This window comes from Salmo salar, chromosome ssa08 (assembly GCF_905237065.1).
Source record: "Salmo salar chromosome ssa08, Ssal_v3.1, whole genome shotgun sequence".
NCBI classification, from domain to species: Eukaryota; Metazoa; Chordata; class Actinopteri; order Salmoniformes; family Salmonidae; genus Salmo; species Salmo salar.
Genome location: NC_059449.1, coordinates 15,735,185 through 15,757,045, shown reverse-complemented (window position 1 = coordinate 15,757,045; position 21,861 = coordinate 15,735,185). Strand labels below are relative to the sequence as shown.

At 46.6% G+C, this 21,861-nt stretch overlaps 1 long non-coding RNA gene across 1 annotated transcript in view; it reads left to right on the top strand.

The window, feature by feature from the left end:
* Positions 1-21,208, top strand: part of LOC123744195 (uncharacterized) — a 30,495-nt gene extending 9,287 nt beyond the window's left edge. The window contains exons 2-4 of the long non-coding RNA XR_006770784.1: positions 8,597-8,704; positions 15,010-15,131; positions 20,715-21,208. This is a non-coding gene — a long non-coding RNA (uncharacterized lncRNA). The remainder of the gene's footprint in view (positions 1-8,596; positions 8,705-15,009; positions 15,132-20,714) is intronic.
* The last annotated feature ends 653 nt before the right edge of the window (positions 21,209-21,861 follow it).

The window sequence follows — 21,861 nt, the reverse complement described above, 5'->3', positions numbered from 1 at the left end:
CTCTCTCTCTCTCTCTATCTGTTTGTGGAGCCATTACGGGGTGCGTGGCACAGGGCAGGTCGTGGCCCCTAGCCAGCTGTCGATGCGAGATGAGGGCGCATCTTCATCTTCCTTACGCCTTCGCCTTTTTTGTTTTGTCCTCAGGCTGTTTGTGTGTGTGTGTGTGTGTGTGTGTTATGATGGCTCGTGCACGAGTTGTGGCTGGCCCAGCATTAAAGAGATAATGACGTGTTCCTCCATAGCATGTCGTTTTGTAGTACACACACACACACGTCTGTCCTCTGGACCTGTTGCTGGACAGACGGCAGATTGGCTGTCCAACTGGACATCTGCACCCACAGCCTTTCATCGATCACTGTGTGTCCCTCTGTCCAGTCCTTCACTGTCTGTTCACTCTGTGTTTTGTGACTTTTACACGTGATGCAAATGGATGTTCTCCAGCTGACCCCACAAACATGAATATTATGATACTTACATTTCAGTCCAGGTGGAATTTCTGTCTCCAGCTTTATTTGGATTTTGATGAAGGGTATATGGTTTGATAACACCTGAAAGATAATTCAAACCTCTTATGATTAGTGCTTGATCAGATATGATCATTCCACACATAGTATCTCCTCTCTACAGTGTTAGTGAGGGCAGTGCCACATTCCTCTCATCTCTTATATCCTGTCAGCCTGGTCTAATACGTTTCTGCCTTTATACACACACACACACACTCTATACCCCCCTACACACACACTATACCCCCTACACACACTATACCCCCCTACACACACTATACCCCCCTACACACACACTATACCCCCTACACACACTATACCCCCTACACACACTATACCCCCCTACACACACTATACCCCCCTACACACACTATACCCCCTACACACACACTATACACCCCCTATACACACACTATACGCCCCTACACACACACTATACCCCCTACACACACACACTATACCCACCTACACACACACTATACCCCTCTACACACACTCTACCCCCTACACACACAATATCCCCCCCTACACACACAATATACCGCCCTACACACACACTCTACCCCCTACACACACGCTATACCCCCCTACACACACACTATACCCCCCTACACACACACACTATACCCACCTACACACACACTATACCCCCTACACACACTATACCCCCCTACACACACACACTATACCCCCCGCATACACACTCTATACCCCCTACACACACACACTCTATACCCCCTACACACACACACACACACACACTATACCCCCCTACACACACACTCTACCCCCCTACACACACGCTATACCCCCTACACACACACTATACCCACCTACACACACACTATACCCCCTACACACACTATACCCCCCTACACACACACACTATACCCCCCGCATACACACTCTATACCCCCTACACACACTATACCCCTACACACACTCTATACCTCCCTACACACACTCTACCCCCTACACACACTCTATACCCCCCTACACACACACTATACCCCCTACACACATTCTATACCCCCCTACACACACCCTATACCCCCCTACACACACTATACCCCCCTACACACACACACTATACCCCCTACATACACACTATACCCCCCTACACACACTATACCCCCAACACACACTCTACCTCCCGCATACACACTATACCCCCCTACACACACACACTATACCCCCTACACACACACACACACACACACACACACACACACACTCTATACCCCCTACACACACACTATACCCCCCACACACTATACCCCCCTACACACACACACTCTATACCCCCTACACACACACTATACCCCCTACACACACTATACCCCCTACACACACACTATACCCCTTACACACATTCTATACCCCCCTACACACACCCTATACCCCCCTACACACACTATACCCCCCTACACACACACACTATACCCCCCTACACACACACTATACCCACCTACACACACACTATACCCCCCAACACACACTCTACCCCCCCCGCATACACACTATACCCCCCTACACACACACTATACCCCCTCACACACACACACACACACACACACACACACACACACACACACACACACTCTATACCCCCCTACACACACACTATACCCCCCACACACTATACCCCCTACACACACACACTCTATACCCCCTACACACACACTATACCCCCCTACACACACTATACCTCCCTACACACACTCTACCCCCTACACACACTCTATACCCCCTACACACACACTATACCCTCTACACACACTCTATACCCCCCTACACACACAATACCCCCTACACACACACACACACACACACTTTATACCCCCCTACACACACACTATACCCCCCTACACACACTCTATACCCCCCTACACCTACACTATACCCCCCTACACACACACTATACCCCCCTACACACACACACACTACACTATACCCCCTACACACACACTATACCCCCCTACACACACACTATACCCTCCTACACACACAGTATACCCCCCTACACACACAGTATACCCCCTACACACACAGTATACCCCCTACACACACACTATACCCCCTTCACACACACTATACCCCCCTACAACACACACACACACACACACACACACACACACACACACACACACACACACACACACACACACACACTGTACCCCCTATACACACACTATATCCCCTACACACACACACACTATACCCCCTACACACACACTATACCCCCCTACACACACAGTATACCCCCTACACACACAGTATACCCCCCTACACGCACACTATACCCCCTTCACACACACTATACCCCCCCACACACACACAGAGCGATGCCAGCCAAGCCAAAACATCAGTAATATGCAGATCCATCTACTAATGACTAACCATGGAGTTAATTAAGACAGAGCTGGAACAGAAATGGCAGAAGGGCTGACACCTGCCTTGTGTTTCCACAGTCAGGACTGCTGGTGGAGAGCACTGTGGCACCTGGGTCACTCCGGTCAACAGTAGCCTGCGGCACAGTCTAAACACAGCGTCTAAACACAGCGTCTAAACACAGCGTCTAAACACAGGCTCTAGGAATGGGGGTGTGAGCACGCAGGCTCTAGGGATGGGGGTGTGAGCACGCAGGCGCTAGGGATGGGGGTGTGAGCACGCAGGCTCTAGGGATGGGGGTGTGAGCACGCAGGCTCTAGGGGTGGGGGTGTGAGCACGCAGGCTCTTGGGATGGGGGTGTGAGCACGCAGGCTCTAGGGATGGGGGTGTGAGCATGCGGGCTCTTGGGATGGGGGTGTGAGCACGCAGGCTCTAGGGATGGGGGTGTGAGCACGCAGGCTCTAGGGATGGGGGTGTGAGCACGCAGGCTCTAGGGATGGGGGTGTGAGCACGCAGGCTCTAGGGTTGGGGGTGTGAGCACGCAGGCTCTAGGGAAGGGGGTGTGTGTGAGCTAGAGGTCGACCGATTAATCGGAATGGCCGATTAATTAGGGCCTATTTCAAGTTTTCATAACAATCGGTAATTGGTATTTCTGGCCACCGATTTGCCGCTTTTTAAAATTATTATTATTATTTTTTGACACCTTTATTTAACTAGGCAAGTCAGATTAAGAACACATTCTTATTTTCAATGACGGCCTAGGAACGGGGGTTAATTGCCTTGTTCAGGGGGGATTCGGGGATTCGTTTTTGCAACCTTCTGGTTACTAGTCCAACGCTCTAACCACCTGCCTTACATTGCACTTCACGAGGAGCCTGCATGGCAGGCTGACTACCTGTTACGTGAGGGCAGCAAGAAGCCAAGGTAAGTTGCTAGCTAGCATTCAACTTATCTTATAAAAAACTATCAATCTTAACATAATCACTAGTTAACTACACATGGTTGATGATATTACTAGTTTATCTAACGTGTCCTGCGTTGCATATAATCGATGCGGTGCCTGTTAATTTCTCATCGAATCACAGCCTACTTCGACAAACGGGTGATGATTTAACAAGCGCATTTGCGAAAAAAGCACTGTCGTTGCACCAATGTACCTAACCATAAACATCAATGCCATTCTTTAAAATCAATACACAAGTATATTTTTAAACCTGCATATTTAGTTAATATTGCCTGCTAACATGAAGTTGTGTCACTTCTCTTGCATTCCGCGCAAGCAGTCAGGGTATATACAGCAGTTTGGGCCGCCTGGCTCATTGCGAACTGTGTGAAGTCCATTTATTCCTAACAAAGGCCGTAATTAATTTGCCAGAATTGTACATAATTATGACATAACATTGAAGGTTGTGCAATGTAACAGGAATATTTAGACTTAGGGATGCCACCCGTTAGATAAAATACGGAACGGTTCCGTATTTCACTGAAATAATAAACGTTTCATTTTCGAAATAATATTTTACGGATTCGACCATATTAATGACCAAAGGCTCGTATTTCTGTGTGTTATTATGTTATAATTAAGACTATGATTTGATATTTGATAGAGCAGTCTGACTGAGCGATGGTAGGCAGCAGCAGACTCGTAAGCATTCATTCAAACAGCTCCTTCGTGCGTTTTGCCAGCAGCTCTTCACAATTCTTCAAGCATTGCGCTGTTTATGACTTCAAGCCTATCAACCCCGAGATTAGGCTGGTGTAACCCATGTGAAATGGCTAGCTAGTTAGCGGGTGCGCGCTAATAGTGTTTCAAACGTCACTCGCTCTGAGACTTGGGAGTGGTTGTTCCCCTTGCTCTACATGGGTAACACTGCTTCGAGGGTGGCTGTTGTCGATGTGTTCCTGGTTCGAGCCCAGGTAGGAGCGAGGAGAGGGACGGAAGCTATACTGTTACACTGGCAATACTAAAGTGCCTATAAGAACATCCAATAGTCAAAGGTATATGAAATACAAATCGTATAGAGAGAAATAGTCCTATAATTCCTATAATAACTACAACCTAAAACTTATTACCTGGGAATATTGAATCACCAGCTTTCATATGTTCTCATGTTCTGAGCAAGGAACTTAAACGTTAGCTTTTTTTACATGGCACATATTTCACTTTTACTTTCTTCTCCAACACTTTGTTTTTGCATTATTTAAACCAAATTGACCATGTTTCATTATTTATTTGAGGCTAAATAGATTTTTTTGATGTATTATATTAAGTTAAAATAAGTGTTCATTCAGTATTGTTGTAATTGTCATTATTACAAATAAATAAATAAAAGAATCGGCCGATTAATCGGCAGCGGCTTTTTTGGCCCTCCAATAATCGGTATTGGTATCGGCATTGAAAAATCATAATCGGTCGACCTCTAGTGTGAGCACGAGGGTTGCAAAGGGTTGGAAGCTTTCTGGTAAATTTCCCGAATTCTTCTGGAAATTTTCCATGGGAAGTTAAGTCCGGGAATTTTGCTTAAATGCATCAAAAAAGTTAGCTTATAACAGTGAACCTTTTTTGTGGGATACACAAGGCAATTCTAGGTCTTGTGGCATATTTTGGTTTAACTATCCCCAATTCAATGGAATTGCAACCCTCTGCATGCACAGTGCATTCTTCCATCACATATGCAGTTGATTCCCAAGATCTTGCACACTAATGAGATGCTATTGAGCCCACACTACTACACTGTCAGAGCCAAGGACTACATGCTTTCTGGTGAGTTTTGAGTACAATACTGGGTGGGGTGAATATATTTTATGACATACATGATGTTTTGTTAACTAGTAAATAGTAGCCTACAGCAAAGTGTGTTAAAATCAGTTCTAACTTGTTAATAACAATTTCTGCTAGTTAGTTTTTGCTACCATATGGGTTTTAGCTTGCTTGAGCCTGCTAACTGAGGAGTGTTAATTCACCTGTTTCCATACGCGTTTCATTTTAAAACATCTATCTTACAAAGGAGTTGTTTAATCTAACTGCCTAACTATTTATCTGTACATGGAATTGTATTTGTTGTTTTTTTTACTCATTTTTGTCTAATCTTTACAGGAAAATGCTACGAGCACTGTCTTATGTGTGGAGACATTTCACTGCAGCTAATGTAGAAGGAAAAGCTGTGTACATTTGCAAATACTGTGCCAAATAATATGTGAAGACTGCAACAAAGATGCAGAATCATCTGGCCAAGTGCATAAATTTCCCTCAGTGCTCACAACAAGCAACCTCTGACAAAAGTCCCTCTACTTCTATTCAAGGTGAAAATGATGAATCAGACACCTTATCGATAGCAACAGCTCATGGTCCTCCTGGAATCAGAAGTGTTTTTGACTCAATGGAGGAACGTAGTCAGAGAAATGCTGATGAATGTCTTGCTCGAGCTGTGTATGCAACTGGTTCACCTCTGATGCTCACAGGCAATGTGTATTGGAAGAGAATTCTGAATGTTCTTCGCCCAGCATACACTCCTCAAACCAGACATGCTTTATCTACTCATTTGCTGGATGCAGAGTTCAAATGAGTTTAAGTGAAGGTCAAGCAAATCATAGAGAATGCTGACTGTATTGTAATAATCTAAGGATGGGGATCTGAGCATGCTGTCTGGCCAGTTGAGATGTAGTCATTGTTTGTAGGTGTCTGTAAGTTGTTGTTAATATAAGCTTGTTTTTGGAGTGTAAACATTTTTTTTTATTGAATTGAAGGTCGTTGACACCCAGGAGGAATGTATTTGTCACAGTAGTACACACTGAGTGTACAAAACATTAAGAACACCTGCTCTTTCCGTGACATAGACTGACCAAGTGAAAGCTATGATCCCTTATTTGTCCCTCACTTGTTAAATCCACTTCAATCAGTGTACTGTAAATGATGGGGAAGAGACCGGTTGAAGAAGGACTTTTAAGCCTTGAGACAATTGAGACATTGTGTATGCGTGCCGTTCAGAGGGTGAATGGGCAAGACAAAATATTTAAGCACCTTTGAACAGGGTATGGTAGTAGGTGTCAGGCACGCCGGTTTGTTTCAAGAACTGCAACGCTGCTGAGTTTTTCACGTTCAACAGTTTCCCTTGTGTATCCAGAATGGAACAACCACACAAAGGACATCCAGCCAACTTGACACAACTGTGGGAAGCATTGGAGTCAACATGGACCAGCATCCCTGTGGAACACTTTGGACACCTCTGGTTGCCATTCAATGTCACTTTGTCCTTTTTGGGTCAGCCAACTTGCCATCCCTCCGTCCTCCCTATAAACTCTTGCTACCGCCTAATCTCCAGACTAAAGAAGCATCGGCACATTTAGTCACATTGCATATTTTAGCCGCCATCTGTTCCGCTCAACATTCCCACCACAGGGGCTCCTATCCTTATCTTTCTGTTTCCATATTCCAACAGCATATTGTTCCCAGAGCTTCTTTATTTATTTTTAAAGAAAAGACACACACACACACACACACACACACACACACACACACACACACACACACACACACACACACACACACACACACACACACACACACAGCAGGACCGGAGAGTGCTTGTTCTCAAGGAGGAGCGAGAGAGCAGCTTTCTTTTTTCTCCCCCCAGCAGTTTCTACTAGCCAGTTGTCCTATCAAGTGTAACCTCGGGGTCCTCATAGAGCAATTAAAGGGGCCCCACTGCCCACCTTTTGGTAATGAAGCCCGGCGCAGCCTGGAATCTATAGCCCTTTAGTGTCCCCTAATGGGACGTCATTACAGTCAAAGAAACAGTGTACATGTAAATGAACATACTCATTAGCCAGTGGCGGGAGAAACCTTTGGAGCTCCGTGTGGTGCAGTGTGTGGAGGGATGCTTCCTTATTCCTCTGGTACCCTGATTGGGTTTTTGTCTTCTGTGTGTGAGGGAAGAGATGGTATGTGTGTGTGAGGGGAGAGATGGTATGTGTGTGTGAGGGGAGAGATGGTATGTGTGTGTGTGAGGGGAGAGATGGTATGTGTGTGTGTGTGTGTGTGTGTGTGTGAGGGGAGAGATGGTATGTGTGTGTGTGTGTGAGGGGAGAGATGGTATGTGTGTGTGAGGGGAGAGATGGTATGTGTGTGTGAGGGGAGAGATGGTGTGTGAGGGGAGAGATGGTGTGTGTGTGTGTGAGGGGACAGATGGTGTGTGTGTGTGAGGGGAGAGATAGTATGTGTGTGTGAGGGGAGAGATGGTATGTGTGTGTGAGGGGAGAGATGGTATGTGTGTGTGTGAGGGGAGAGATGGTATGTGTGTGTGTGGGGAGAGATGGTATGTGTGTGTGAGGGGAGAGATGATATGTGTGTGTGAGGGGAGAGCTGGAATGTGTGTATGAGGGGAGAGATGGTATGTGTGTGTGAGGGGAGAGATGGTATGTGTGTGGGAGGGGAGAGATGGTATGTGTGTGTGTGAGGGGAGAGATGGTATGTGTGTGTGGTGTGTGTTCAGAGGGTGTGTTCTTTCTAGCTTGTGTGTGTATCTGTATGTAAGGGAAAAGTGAAATGAACATATATAATGTGTTATTGGTATTCACACAGCCGTTGTGCAGCTGTTAATTGAGCACTAGTTGTCTCTATAATGTGATGCTAAAGCCTGCTGAAGCGCGTAGCCGAACCCCCTTCCTCTCTCTCTCTCTGATTGAATGACTACGTCCCCCAGAGTGCACCGGTGCAGCGGTCCAGGTCGTTGTCCCCGGCGAGCAGCGTGGAGTCAGGAAGAGGAGTGGAAAAGAGGATTCATGACCTGGAGGAGCTGCTCAGACTGAAGGTACAAACCTCACTGACCTCTACACTACACACTCTCTCTGTCTCTCTCTGTCTCTCGCTTTGTCTCTCTCTGTCTCTAGGTCTGTCTCTATCTTGCTCTTTCTTTGTCTCTCTCTGTCTCTCTTTGTCTCTCTCTCTCAGTCTCTAGGTCTGTCTCTATCTTGCTCTCTCCCTCTCTATCTTGCTCTCTCTATTTCTTGCTCTGTCTCTTTCTCTCTCTCTCTCTCGTCTCTCTCTCTCTCTCTCTCTCTCTCTCTCTCTCTCTCTCTCTCTCTCTCTCTCTCTCTCTCTCTCTCTGTCTCTTGCTCTCTGTCTCTGTCTCTTGCTCTCTGTCTCTTGCTCTCTCTCTCTGTCTCTGTCTCCTGCTCTCTCTCTCTGTCTCTCTCTTTCTCTCTCTCTCTCTGTCTCTGTCTCTTGCTCTTTCTCTCTGTCTCTTGCTCTCTCTCTCTCTCTCTCTCTCTCTCACACACAATTCAATTCAATTGACTTTATTGACATGGCAAGTTCATTATTACTTACATTGTCAAAGTATACATATAGGAAAAAACATTTATATATAATATATATATATTTATATATAAATAAATGGTGTGACCAACAGCAATAATAATAGTAGTAGTGGACATGGGATTACCATTAACAACAACTACAACAACAATATTAATCAGAACAACAATACATTAAAGCAACGGTAGTAGACCAGTGTCAACATGACTGAGAAGACACATGACCTGGTATGAAAGACAAAACAAAACAAGATGGGAAATATTATCCACATTACATTGCACTTTTCACTGGCTGTCCCTCAGGTTTGGCTGCCAAAACTGCACATTTTGGCTTTTCACCCAATAAATATTAGATTTTTTTCTTCATCTTTTATAGTTTCAATTTTTTTGTATTGAATTATAATTTTGGGAAAGAAATATTCTCTTAGGTCTGAGTATTTGTCACAGTGTAATAGGAAATGCAGCTCTGTCTCTCTCTGTCTCTTTCTCTCTCTCCCTCTCTCTTGCTCTCTCTTTCTCTGTTTCTCTCGCTGTCTCTTTCTCTGTCTCTTGCTCTCTCTCTGTCTCTTGCTCTCTCTCTGTCTGTCTCTCTCGCTGTCTCTCTCTCTGTTTGCCTCTCTCTCTGTTTGTCTGTCTATCTCTCTGTTTGTCTGTCTTTCCGTGTCTGTCTCTCTGTCTGTTTCTCTCTCTTTGTGTAATTTTCTCTCTCTTTTCAATTCTCTTCTTCCTGTCTCTTTAGTCTTAATTCTGTTTTCTATTCTCTATTCATTCCCCCGTTCTCTCCCCATTTCCACTCTCTCTACTCCCTCGTCTCTCCTCTCTCTCCCTCCTCCTAATGCTTTCCAGCACATTGAGTAGTGTGGGTCCAGGTGAGAGGTACCTGTGTTCTGTTTCCTGTGTGTATTGATATGACCTCATTGTCATCATCAGGCCCATTCAGAGACAGACAGGCCGTCATGTGTGAATGTCACTGCTCTGCCGCCAGCCACGACACGCTACTACTGAGAGTTAGCTAACGCACCGATAGGACGAGGGAGGGCTGTCACGCATCTGCCTGCGCGCGTCCCTTGCCTCCCATCTCCCCTCAGAGGCCCAGCCAGCCCCCTGTCTCCCCCTCTCATCAGTGCCTTCTCCTGACGGCTCAATTATCACCGTCTGTAATCACCACTCAGAGAGGTAGTAATGCCTCTGAAAAAGAGATGAAGATGTCCCTGCCTGCCTGGCTGGCTGGCTGCTGCAGCAGAGTGACTGACTCCCACATGTGTGTTCTGACTGACTGCCTCCAGCTTTCAACCACACATCAGTGTCTGGGTATTGTGTGTTAGACTTGTCTCAACCTGTGACATTCTCAGTCTCAACTCTTAAAAATGATGACCGTCTTTGGTTTTGTAACAACAGAGTATCGCTTTATAGTATTTTAACACCAGCCGGTGGGTACAGTATCTCTGCAATATGATTGGTGTGTGTTGGAGAGGCCAGCAGGGTGAATTGCTCCTGATAAGAGGTGAGTGGAGGGGATAGCAGAGACTCTCTCTCTGTCTCTCTCTCTCTCCCCGTGGTCCAGCATCTGGGAAGGCTGATGGTCTCTAAGCGGCTCAATTGCACCACTGTTACCGACTGCTTCCTCTCTGACCTTTCCTAACGGTGTGCCATACACACACACACATACACACACTGATACACACGAATGCTGAGCGTCTGTGTGGGCAATGAAGCAGCAGGAGAGGAGAGGATGCGGTAGGACTTGGACTCTCCCCATAAACCAATCAGCTCCATCGCTCTTTTAACCTTCACACTCTCCTCTGTTCTGCGGTCTCTCTCTTTCTCCTCTCTCTCCTTTTTATTTCTCTCTTGTGCTATTATTATTTCTCCCCTCTTATTTCTCTCTTCGTCTCTGTTTTTGCCTCTTTCTCTTCTTCCTTGTCTCTCTTTTCTTTCCTCTCGCTCTCTCTCTCTCAATTTTTCAATTTCAATTTCAATTCAATTTGCTTTATTGGCATGACATAACAATGTACATATTGCCAAAGATTACTTTGGATATTTACAATATTAAAATAATAAGAATCAAAATTGACAACAGTAACAACAATAACCAAGGGTCAAAATAACCATACATTGAACAATGTCAGACACTGTCCCTCATCTTATGGTAGACAGCAAAGCAATATAGTGCACTGCCAACCCACAGCTCTCTGCGTCCTCCCCCAACAGGACGGGTAGCCTATTCTCATCAGAGAGGTCTTTGTAGCCTTGAATAAGGGTTTCAAATTTGGGGAAATAACACTCTCTAATTGTTTTATATTATTTACATTTTGCCAGGAAATGCAGCTCTGTCTCAGGTTCTGCTGTGGTGCAGTGGTTGCACAGCCTTTCCTCTACAGGGAACCAGATAGCACTGCATTTTGCTTTGTGCTTGTGTTTCCCAATAAGAAATGTAGTATTGTTTTGCCAGTATTGTAATTTGGTTTATTCTGATTGATTGGATGTTCTGGTCCTGAGGCTTCAGTGTGTTAGTAGAACAGGTTTGTGAACTCAGCCCCAGGACCAGCTGGATGAGGGGACTCTTTTCTTTGCTCAGCTCTTGGCATTGCAGGGCTTGGTAATGATATGAGAGGGGGTCACTGTATTTTAGATGTTTCCAAAACTTAATTGTTCTTTTTTGAGTTTTTATTATCAGTGGATATTTGCCTAATTCTGCCCTGCATGAATTGTTTGTAGTTTTCCTCTGGACATGTAGGAGCATCTTACATAACTCTGCCTGCAGGGTTTCAATGGGGTGTTTGTCCCATTTGATGAAATCTTGTTTTGGCATGAAGTGCAATTGGTTCAACGATACATTCAATTAGTTTTAGTCAAATTTTAATATGTATTTCAATTTGAATTTGTTTTTTAATGGCGTAGAATGCCCTGTGTGCTTTCTCTCTCAGTTCATTCACTGCATCATGAAGGTGTCCAGTTGAGCTTATATTTAAACCTAAGTAATTGTAGTGTGTGCAGTACTCTAAATATTTAAACCTAAGTAATTGTAGTGTGTGCAGTACTCTATATATTTAAACCTAAGTAATTGTAGTGTGTGCAGTACTGTATATATTTAAACCTAAGTAATTGTAGTGTGTGCAGTACTCTATATATTTAAACCTAAGTAATTGTAGTGTGTGCAGTACTGTATATATTTAAACCTAAGTAATTGTAGTGTGTGCAGTACTGTATATATTTAAACCTAAGTAATTGTAGTGTGTGCAGTACTTTATATATTTAAACCTAAGTAATTGTAGTGTGTGCAGTACTCTGTAAATTTTGTACCTATTGAGAACTTTAGTCTAATTCCCTGAGATCTGGATCTTCTCTGGAAAATCCTCTCTCTCTCTCTCTCTCTCTCTCTCTCTCTGTTTCTCTCTCTCTGTCTCTGTCTGTCCCTCTCTCTCTCTCTCTGTTTCTCTCTCTGTCTCTCTCTCTCTCTGTTGCTCTCTCGCTCTGTTTCTCTCTCTCTCTCTCTTTCTCTCTCTCTCTCTCTCTCCCCCCCGTCCACTAGAGATATATGGAGGTCATGTCTCTTTACTCAGCCAGGGATATTAGCAGTTATTTTGGTGTCAGGTCTAAAGTGTCCCTATTACATCACATACTAGACAGACACTCAGACTGATGCTAATGGCTGATGATACGCATGACTGTGTTATTTAATGGGTCCATTTACATGTCTGTAGTGCGGACTGAGAGGCGTTTAACAGAGTTGTGTGTGTGTTTTTGGTTTTACTGTCCTTGTGGGGACCAGAAGTCCTCACAAGGATAGTAAAACAAGGAACATTTGCACAAGTAGGGCCATTTCGCCGGTGTCCACAAGGAAAAAGGCTGTTTTAGGCTTAGGGTTACGGTTACAGTTAGGGTTAGGAGTTAGGTTTAGGAATAGGGGTTTAGGTTTAGGGAAAATAGGATTTTGAATGGGAATCAATTGTTTGGTCCCCACAAAGATAGTAAAACAAACGTGTGCGCAGTGGATGTCTAGTCTTAAACCCAAACCCCTATTCTAATCTTAGATTAGACAGCCACTGACCCCATTATATTGGGAACACAATTTATACTGTGTACCCAGTGTGATTGGACTGAACAGTAGGGGATCCTAACAAACCATTTTTATTTATTTCATTTTTTTGTACAAACTTGCCACTTCCAAGACAAGTAAACAACAGCACTGTCTCTCTCTGAGGTCTGAGAGACACCAAATTATTTTTCAGCTTGAGAACATACATGCTGGATGATTAGGGTCTGGGGCCAGTGTACCCAGAGCAGGCTGTGTGTTGTGTTGTGGAGTATTGATTGCTGGTGGTGGGGTTGAAGTGTGATCTGTGATGACCAGGGTTGGGGCCGGGGCCCAGTGGGAGCTCTAAGGGGCCTGGGAAGCAATGATGTGGCTAATGCCCTGCCACTCCGACCAGAGCCCCTCTGCAATCAATCAGTCAGGACTCTCTCTCTCTCTGTGTGTGGTTCTCTCTCCTTTCATTAGAGGCAGAAACCCAGGCTGCGTTTGTTTGGGGAGCTTTGTGTTGTAAAGGCGGCCCGTGTAACGGATGTCCTCTGTGAATATCTCTCACCAGTACACAAAAATCCATACTTGTCACATCGGTGGAGTGTGAGAGAAAGTGTGTGTGTGTGTGCATGCGTCCATGTGTGTGCTGCCGCTCCCGCTCCTCTCTGTTCTCTTTGTCCTTGTTAATAATAACAGGGTTCAGAGCTCACATTTCCCTCTCTGCAGGGCAGCCGTGTCATATCAGCAGTAAACAAGCTCTTCCCTTCAAAAGGCTCTCGACAAGAAGTCTCCCCAGCACTGCCTGGCCACTCAAGCAGAAACCTGCTCTGCTCTCTTTCTCTCTCTCTCTTATTCTTTCTCTCTTTCTGTCTCTCTCATCTTTCCTCCTCTTCTCCCTCCCTAGCCCTAGCCTGCCTGTTTTAAAGTGTTTTCTTCTTCCACTCTGTTAAGGTCAGAATAATAGAGGCGTTCCTGTCAGGAGCATCTAGATGTTCTCCTCCTCTCCCCTGAAAGTCCCACGTTGTAATCTTTTCTTTTTTTTAAATAGTCAGTCATTGCCGCCCGAATTGCGTGGTGACCCCAGTCAATGACCAGTATCCCGCTGAGGGGAGAGGGGCTGAAGGAGGGTGGTGTGAAGAGGGTTCAAAGTGCTCTCTCTCCCGGTTGACTTGACCATATTAATGCTGTACCTGTAACGAACCTCGGATGCTGGAGGAACACTTGTCAGAGAGAAGGAGAGGAACTGCAATGTCAGAGAGAGGTGATGCTTCCTCAATAATGGAGCACATCCTTGTTGTAGCTACATGTTACAGTAACAAGAGTTATATCTGACCTGGGGGGTGTACAGCAGTGGAGGCTGGTGGGACGAGCTATAGGAGGACTCATTGTAATGGCTGGAAAGGAATGAAGGGGCCAGAGTCAAATGTTGTTTCCATGTGTTTGATATCGTTCCATTTATTTCATACCAGCCATTACAATGATCCCATCCTCCTATAGCTCCTCCCGCCAGCCTCCACTGCTGTACAGTTCCGTACTAGAGTGACACTGTCAGTAATTCAATTATTTACACTGTTTCTAGGTCAATTTTCTATCTTTTGGAAATACACTGCTCTTAATGTAAGATTTAAGTCATTTTAACTTTAAAAAAAAAAACTTTTCACTCCCAATCCCCGACCGGTTTCACATTTCAGTGACATCATTTGATTTCCCTGTGCACTGCATGTGTGACGTGGCCACATTGTGTAACGTAACCTCCTGTATGTCTCTGGCCGGCAGACGGATGAGAACGAGGAGCTGCGGAGGGCCCATGAGAAACGCCACGAGCGCCTGCGTCTCGTCCAGACCAACTACAGGACGGTCAAGGACCAGCTCCAAGAGGTGGAGGACGCACAGGGCCTGTGAGTACCCTACTAGAACTAGAATTTCATATTCTACTCTACTAGAATTCTATTTCTGTGGTACCACTTCCACCCAGCTGCAGACCAACGTTCTGGTATAGAGTGGCAGGTGACACACTTCCACCCAGCGGCAGACTGACGTTCTGGTATAGAGTGGCAGGTGACACACTTCCACCCAGCGGCAGACTGACGTTCTGGTATAGAGTGGCAGGTGACACACTTCCACCCAGCGGCAGACCGACGTTCTGGTATAGAGTGGCAGGTGACACACTTCCACCCAGCGGCAGACTGACGTTCTGGTATAGAGTGGCAGGTGACACTTCCACCCAGCGGCAGACTGACGTTCTGGTATAGAGTGGCAGGTGACACTTCCACCCAGCGGCAGACTGACGTTCTGGTATAGAGTGGCAGGTGACACACTTCCACCCAGCGGCAGACTGACGTTCTGGTATAGAGTGGCAGGTGACACACTTCCACCCAGCGGCAGACTGACGTTCTGGTATAGAGTGGCAGGTGACACACTTCCACCCAGCGGCAGACCGACGTTCTGGTATAGAGTGGCAGGTGACACACTTCCACCCAGCGGCAGACTGACGTTCTGGTATAGAGTGGCAGGTGACACTTCCACCCAGCGGCAGACTGACGTTCTGGTATAGAGTGGCAGGTGACACACTTCCACCCAGCGGCAGACCAACGTTCTGGTATAGAGTGACAGGTGACACTTCTACACAGTGGCAGACCGACGTTCTGGTATAGAGTGACAGGTGACACTTCCACCCAGCGGCAGACTGACGTTCTGGTATAGAGTGGCAGGTGACACTTCCACCCAGCGGCAGACTGACGTTCTGGTATAGAGTGGCAGGTGACACTTCCACCCAGCGGCAGACCAACGTTCTGGTATAGAGTGACAAGTGACACTTCTACACAGTGGCAGACCTACGTTCTGGTATAGAGTGGCAGGTGACACTTCTACCCAGCGGCAGACTGACGTTCTGGTATAGAGTGGCAGGTGACACTTCTACCTAGCGGCAGACCGACGTTCTGGTATAGAGTGGCAGGTGACACACTTCCACCCAGCGGCAGACTGACGTTCTGGTATAGAGTGGCAGGTGACACTTCCACCCAGCGGCAGACTGACGTTCTGGTATAGAGTGGCAGGTGACACACTTCCACCCAGCGGCAGACTGACGTTCTGGTATAGAGTGGCAGGTGACACTTCCACCCAGCGGCAGACTGACGTTCTGGTATAGAGTGGCAGGTGACACTTCCACCCAGCGGCAGACTGACGTTCTGGTATAGAGTGGCAGGTGACACACTTCCACCCAGCGGCAGACTGACGTTCTGGTATAGAGTGGCAGGTGACACACTTCCACCCAGCGGCAGACCAACGTTCTGGTATAGAGTGGCAGGTGACACACTTCCACCCAGCGGCAGACTGACGTTCTGGTATAGAGTGGCAGGTGACACTTCCACTCAGTGGCAGACTGACGTTCTGGTATAGAGTGGCAGGTGACACCTCTACCCAGCGGCAGACCGACGTTCTGGTATAGAGTGGCAGGTGACACATTTCCACACAGTGGTGCCGACCAGAAACGTGCTATGCTGGCTTGGATATTGTTTTTTCACATTGTTCCAGGAACTATTAGGTATGTGTAACCAAGCCAGAACAGACTTTTTAAAAAATCCTGGATTTTATCAGCTCAAACCATGTCACAATCCTTTCCCTTTAGCCTGGAGTTAATATGAACTTGCCTTGGGGAGTGTTTTAAAGGCGCGTAACTCCTCTCTTTAGTTAAGCCCTTCTGAACCCCCTGGAACACATCAGAACCCAACTGAAACGCTCTCAAATACTCCCATGACCTTTACTCTTTATGTTACATGGCATCACCTGACCTACTGTGTGGGAGGATTACACCTTTACCTTTGAAAAAGCTTCACTGGTTTTAAGCGAATCAATTTCGTTGCTTAGCGTTTGAGTCACTGTGCGTTTGTCTTTGTTTCTCTCTGTCTCTCTCTCTCTCTCTCCTTCTTCCCCTGGCATCAATTAGGACTTGAGGGCAGGAGGCTGAAGGTGTCCGTTATAGAGGGGACAGGGTGTCTGAGAAACTCCTGGGGAGGGACGGGGGACGAGGTGGAGAGGGGGTGATTTGAAATGGGAGTGATTTCCTCTTCCGATCCCCTTGGTTTGATCTAGATTTAAACCACGGGGTTTTCACACAAAGAGGGCAACGTGGCGGCAAATGTCATTAACGTGACACACACTCTTTCTCCCTCTTTCTGACTTCCTCCCCCAAAGCTTCAGGCAGCGAGGAGAACCTTTTAAAACACTAACTAATAGAAGCGTATGTGGGGTTGGTATCCACACGGGACTGACGTGTTGACCCTGTCAGCTGTTTTCTCCCCGGGTTAATTAAAGAAAACAGCGGCTGCAACGTGAGGCCGTGTGAAAGTAGAGCGAGTATTCACCATCCACCACCTCCCCGCCGTTCGGCTAGGAGCTGCTCAGCGCAGCACGGAACAAAGACAGGCAGACAGAGAGAGCGTGTGACAGACAGAGAGAACGAAGAGAGCATCACTTGGAAACAACACCATTTGTGCCCGTCTGTACATTTTAGCAGGTTATCAAGAAAGTGTGGTGTGTGTGGTTGTCTCCTTGTTGTTGGAGGATCTTGATGAAAACGAGGGCACACTTTGCTAGCAGGACAAAAATAGGTTTGTCTGATATTTTTCTCTGTTTGTAACCTCTTCTGGCAATAAGTCATATTAAAAAGGTACATTTTAAATGTTATAAAGCAGTTTTGTTGCAAACAGGGAATTGGTGATTCATAATACACAGTCAACCAGTACGCCATCAGACTGACCTGTCACCTGCATATTGGCATCATCATTTCACAGGAGACAGAATTGACACGATATGCAGCTTTGCCCTTTTCATCCTCAGCCTTTGATGGCGCCACCCAGGCAGCTCCTCAGCCTTATGATCGTTGGCATTCACTTGGATGGGTTAACCTCTCATATCCATCCTTAAATAGTCCCAAACCCACTGGGGTAATGCCAGTCTGAACGGGGAGACAATGGAGAAACCACTTAAACACTGGAATCAGGCCTAACAAGTCAGGGGCGAAAACGTCCACTCTCATAGCATTTTGGGCTTGTTAGGGATTTCCCAGTTGCCTCCACGCTGTGTTGATTGTTTTCGGGGAAAGTGGTGGGGGTGGGGAGGGGCTTCTTTTATGCCCTCCCTTTGTGTGTTAGACTGAAACGGGGGGGGGGTGTAAACTGTTCTGAAGATCACCTCTACCTGCCTCTTATTCTGTTCTGGAGTTTAAATTGAATAGACCACCTCCTCCCCCCATTATGACAGGTGAAACCATTAGGATTAGTAGCGTTAGTTTGTGCTTCCTCTTCAGCATGTTGCTGCTGCCACCCTCACATTCATCTGGTTTCTTTCTCCAGGAGAGTGACTTATTGAGGGACTGAGTTATTATTGGTGCTCTATGGGTCTGGGTTGATGTGCAGTGAGTGCAGTGGCTGTTTCCCAAATGGCACCCTATTCCCTATAGTTCACCTGAGGCTCTGGTTAAAAAGTAGTGCACTATTTTGAGAATATCGTTCCATTTCAGACACAGCCAGTGTGTGTGGGTGGAGTGGACACTGGAGCAGGAAGTAGGAAGTAGGGTAACTACCAGCGAATCAGAGCACAGCTGCAGGCCCTGGACTCTCTCTCCTCATCAACATGCAGCCGACACACGGTCGGGCTGGACCGCTCCGGAGAAACAGCACTGTCATTCATGATTACAACCAGACGCGCCCAAACGGAATAAAAGAGCAGAAAAAGCCCAACTTCTCATTTATATTAGAGAGAAGAAAGTTTTAATCAGACTGGGATGACGGGATGAGTAAATAAATGAAAGGTTATTAAAACGTCTGCAGTCTGATCAAAGTTGCGCCCGTAAACAGATTCCCCTCGAATTAAAAGCAATTAGCCGGAGAGTCTTCTCTGTGAATAAAGTGCTCTCCCATTTCTGTTTCCTTGCTGCTTAATAACGGAAACTAGTTGACTGCTGGGGGGAAGCACTGAGGGCTGGACTGGTGCTGGATCCAAAATGGACTCCTAGTCCCTACCCCCTAGGCACTCCCTGAAGATCTAAATGCTTCTCTCGGCCGATCAGAAGACGGTGTGAATCATTTACACATTTACCCTTTAGTCATTTAGCAGATGCTCTTATCCAGAGCAGCTTTCACTGGAGTAATTAAGGTTAAGTGCATTGCTCAAGGGCATATCGGCAGATTTTTCACCTAGTTGGCTCGAGGAATCGAACCAGCAACCTTTCTGTTACTGGCCCAATGCTCTTAACTGCTAGGCTACCTCAACTACAATATTGCTTAAAGGAGCGGACAAGATAAGCGTTCTGTCCATATCCCTGGTAGCAGGTCTGTCTGATCAGATCCACAGGACGGCAGGCTGTAGGGGCTTGCTCCTGCATACAACACACAGTGTAGAGAAATGCACTTTGCATCGCAATACTCTCCCCAAGAATACATCCAGAATACTCCTCAGTGTCTAAGTTTTGTTGTGGGAAGTTCCAGTGATCTCTCTTCAATGTATCAGAGAGAGAGAGAGAGTCTTTGCTCTCGGGGAAAGAAACCCGGGGATCACAGGACAGCTCAGACACACTACAGCACCGCACAGTCGGCACCATACCACAAGTTAAAGGGCTCCAAATTGCTCACAGGGGCATTAGCGGTATCAAATGAAAGAAAATGTACTGTTCCTCCCGTTGCCTTCCCACTCCCAGGAACGGGGTCTTAACTGGTATTAGCGTGGCAGAGCGGCGTCTACATAGCCCATAATGACCACGGGAAAGAAACCCTGGACGATATAGATATAACCCTGGTTTCGCCTACCTCGGAATCCATTTCCTCTCCTTTGTTCTTTGATTGATTGAAAATTAGAGAGAGAGAGAGAGACAAAATGCAGTCTCTCATTTTCTTCTTTGTTAGATGGTTGATGTCTCTGTGTCTTTGCACCAGAAGTGTTCAAATGAAGGACTGATGGGAGTTAAATGGTGGTGGAGGGGTGGGTTGGCTGGGATTGATTGATGAGGAGGATACTGGGGGGCCGAGGGGAAATAGGCGGTGGGTGTGTGTCTGCCACGCCACCGTGTATTAGTGTCATTAAGTATTCATAAGTGACGTGTGTGTGTGTGTGTTGGTTTGGGTGTGTTTGAGCCATTATTTACATCTACATGGCACACTGGGAATGCTCTGCAGTCCACAGCCTAGCCACTCGGGCACTGCCCTGGGATTTAACTAACACCAACTGTGTGTGTACACTTGATTTGCCACTGAAGTATCAAAGTTAAGGCCGCTCATTTGAATACGGCTACAAATGTCTAAATAACAACAGTTCTCCCGATGTGAATTGACCAGGGGCTGCTAGGTATGGTACTAACTGTTCTCCCCTGTGTTCTTGTGTGTGTGTGTGTGTGTGTGTGTGTGTGTGTGTGTGTGTGTGTGTGTGTGTGTGTGTGTGTGTGGGTGGGTGGGTGGGTGGGTGGGTGGGTGGGTGGGTGGGTGCAGGGGCAGGACCCAGCAGCGGGCAGAGCCGTGGCAGCTCCGCCAGGAGAACAGCGATGCGGTGTGGAACGAGCTGGCCTACTTCAAACACCTCAACAAGAAGCTCACTACACACAAGTAAGTCCCACTCCTGTCTGTTTCTCTGTCTCTCTCTCTGTCTCTATACCTCCTCAGTTGGCCTGATTGCTTGCTGATATAGAGTATTGTCATTTGCACACACATTGTTTTACACACACACACGCCCTCACCTCTGTCTGACCTCTCGACCTCTCGACCTCTCCCCCACAGTTTGTCGGTGTTAAACTTTGAGCACGCCCTTCTGAACTTCACAGCGTCCGTCTCCCCTCCTCATTATTTCCAGCCAGCAGGTTCCAACACTAGATCATTAGCCCCGTCTCTCATTTGGAAAATTCCCGGCCCGAAGATTTTGTTGGTTGGAGAAAAAAATCTCACATTATCGGTGTGCTCTGGCACTGTCTTTGTGAAGCGTCTTCATTTTCGTGTTGTTTCTAATGATAGTGAGAAATAGATCGTTTTAAGCTGGCAACAGCTCCATGTTCCACGTCATATATATTTGAATCATTCTACACGGCGGACAGCAAAAACATTTCTTCATTAAAGTAATTTTACCTTTACACTTTTTTGCAACGAACGTGGGGACGGGCGGGTCTGTTAGTTGCAGCTCTGGGGTATGATTTCATTCATCACCACAACCAATTAGTTATATCAAATACCTCACTGGACCTTTCTGTTCTCTGATCTGTGGCTATGTGAATGTGTTTGGTAAAGGAGAGCTACCTAAGAACGTAAACAGACAGAGTATTATGGAGACATGTTGTCCGTGTCCCACAGTACACGTACCGGTACTGAGCCTCCATGACAATAGCAGTGTAACGAGAGGGAGGGAGGGAGAGAGGGAGGGAGGGAGGGATATATAAAGGTAAAGGTGGGGGACAGGGATTGTGTTAATTACCTGGGCTGTTGGTGTTGCTCTTCATTAGGGCCTCTGACTGCGGCTCCCTACCACTCTGCCAGGGCTCATGCTGCTGTACAGCCCAGACCAGGCTCAACCAACCACTGACCAGCCCTACCCATCCCTACTCTACCCCGTTCCCTACTCTACCCCATTCCCTACTCTACCCCACCTCTG